Here is a 2,699-nt window from a genome sequence, read left to right as displayed (position 1 = left end):
TGTTCTTTATTGAGTTTGAGATAGTCTCAAACAGGATTTGTGGTTGTGGCTGCAGACAACTTTAGGAATGAATGTTGGTGTCTGTTTATTGTATGTAACTTTACTGCTTTTGATTCCAGTAGTTCAAATAGGTAACTAATTGACTGCCACTATCTATAAAAATGGCACAATGAGAGGGCTCAAGCATTTAGATTAGTCTGTTGAGCACTTTGCTTTGTGTGTGAATTATATTCTCCACAGAAATGTGTACAAGTAATTACCACCCTGTACATTACTTTATTTATGAAACACTAAAGAATATGGCTATACATTTGTAATTAAGTACTGATTGAATGCTATGTAAATAGTCATCTATTATCTGAATGTTTCCTAAATGATAGGTTCTTGAAAGAATTATATAGAAATAATCTTATCTCATCTTTATTTAAATAAGTTATTTGATTTTTTTTTACTATATCATTGACATGGGCTACAAGTGTGATTAATATTTTTTAAATCTTGGGATTATTTTATATTCATTCTGACTTCATGATTTGATCTGTCAATGCGAGTTATTACTTTATACAATTTTATAATTGGTAGACAAACCTTTTTGTTTAATCCAGTGCTATATTTGCAATTTTACTTTATCTTCATATCATTGTAAATATTAAACTATTGTAGGAAAACTATAGTGATATCCAAAAGAGGGAAATAATTATTTCTTCTTCTTCCCTTTACAAAAACCAGTGGAATATGCAGATCATCAACTACTTCTGGATTTCTTTATTCTTCAGAAACAGTAAGATAGCATTCACCTGCCCACCTCCTGCTATTGTATATGATTGTGAGCATGATTCTAGTTAAGCGATTTATGTTACATACTTTTGTAAAGACTAAGAACCTGTACATATCTTCCTGTGATACTTTCTGCTTATTGCAAAGATTTTAAAATCATATATTAAAGTTCAATTTCCATCACTAAGTCTTTGAAAAACCTTGATAGATTGCTGTTGGGTTAACAGCCCCACTGCAAGCACATGTTGAAGACGCAATCTACCTCTATGTGATAAGACATGTGGTCCTCTTTTTTTTTTCTTTTTTTCTTTTTTCCAGAGCTGGGGACCGAACCCAGGGCCTTGAGCTTGCTAGGCAAGCGCTCTACCACTGAGCTAAATCCCCCATGCGGTCCTTTTTTAACGCAGTATAGTCTACCTTCTTACAACAGAACAAAAGCTGGTATCCAAAAGAACATAGATAATGTGGACTTAGCTTTCTGATGGGAAGCAAAAAAGAAACTATTTAGGGATGGTGAATGAAAAAGGGTGTTATGAGGTCCTAAGATACTTGGGTAAAACTCATGCCGAGGAGGATGTGAAGCTAGAAGACTCAAGAAACCTGTAGGTCTCAGGGAAAGGGTTAAAGACATTTTTAGTAGTTTTAGTGGCTGCATCCTTCATGGACCCCAAGGATGGATCACTGGTATGTTGAGAGAATGAAGAAAAGACAAACGGACACGTGGACACACAGAAAGGCCGTTACGAGTTCTGGGCTTTTGAATGGAGCATCCTGGAAGCTCAGTGTGTTTGTCAGATACAGCTAAGCAGAGCGGTGAAGTTACTACATGTGGATGGAGAAGGCATAATTTAAATGTATTCAGTTGAATCAAAGATGTAGGGTTAGTTCATCTCTGTCAGAGCAGTCTCTGCAGGGGAGTGGTCCTTAAGTCATGAATATTCAGGGAGAGAAAGCTATAGTGGATATTTTTTCTACACACACTGTCAACACACACACTGGGCAACTACCTTTCACTATATATTCCTGCTAAGCCTGAAGTTAGGAAGGTCTTTGGTGTGACCACACCCACATCAGCAGCGCGCAGTCATTCTGAAATCCACTCAGGGATCCCTCTGCTCTCCACATTTAGTAGTGTCTTTGGTTGGTGTTGGATGTATTGATATGAAATTATATAGAAGAAAAAAGGCAGGCGAGACTCGACGCCCGACTTGTGCGCCCAGGAAACCCCGTCGTTCCCTGTCCCCTGGCTGGCAGCACAGAGGCAGCACGGAGTTACTGTACCAGCAGGAGTTCGTCAGAGCTCTGGCAGCCTTCCTCAGGGAAGTCTGGGAAGCTGAAAGTCCCCGAATGGGTGGACACAGTCAAGCTGGCCAAACATAAAGAGCTTGCCCCATATGAGGAGAACTGGTTCTACATACGAGCTGCTTCCACAGCACGGCACCTGTACCTCCGTGGTGCTGCAGGGTTGGTTCCATGACCAAGATCTACGCACAGAGAAACGGTGTCAGGCCCAGCCACTTCAGCAGAGGCTCTAGGACTGCGGCCCGCCGGGTCCTCCAACCCCTGGAGGGGCTGAAAATGGTGGAAAAGGACCAAGATGGGGGCCGCAAGCTAACACCTCAGAGACAGAGAGATCTGGACAGGATCGCAGGACAGGGGGCAGCTGCCAACAAGAAGCATTAGAACAAAGGATGCTGGGTTAATAAATTGCCTCATTCATAAAAAAAAAAAAAAAGAAAGAAAGAAAGAAAAGAAAAAAGAAAAAAGGTAGACACAGGAGTGAATGGAAGTATAATATATGAATATTATATTCTATAGGGCCCCCAAAATAAGGTTTTCCTGAGCTCCAGTCAGAAAAACAGAAAATGAGGAAGCTTTTGAATCAAAGAACTAATGATATCTCAGTCTGGTGACTATAGTGA

General features: G+C 40.1%; 1 pseudogene; it reads left to right on the top strand.

Moving 5' to 3' along the window:
- The first annotated feature begins 1,938 nt into the window (after nucleotides 1-1,938).
- On the top strand, nucleotides 1,939-2,498 carry LOC116912658 (annotated as a pseudogene).
- The last annotated feature ends 201 nt before the right edge of the window (nucleotides 2,499-2,699 follow it).

The sequence above is a fragment of the Rattus rattus genome, chromosome 11 (assembly GCF_011064425.1).
Source record: "Rattus rattus isolate New Zealand chromosome 11, Rrattus_CSIRO_v1, whole genome shotgun sequence".
Lineage (NCBI taxonomy): Eukaryota > Metazoa > Chordata > Mammalia > Rodentia > Muridae > Rattus > Rattus rattus.
This window is presented reverse-complemented; position numbering and strand designations above follow the sequence as displayed.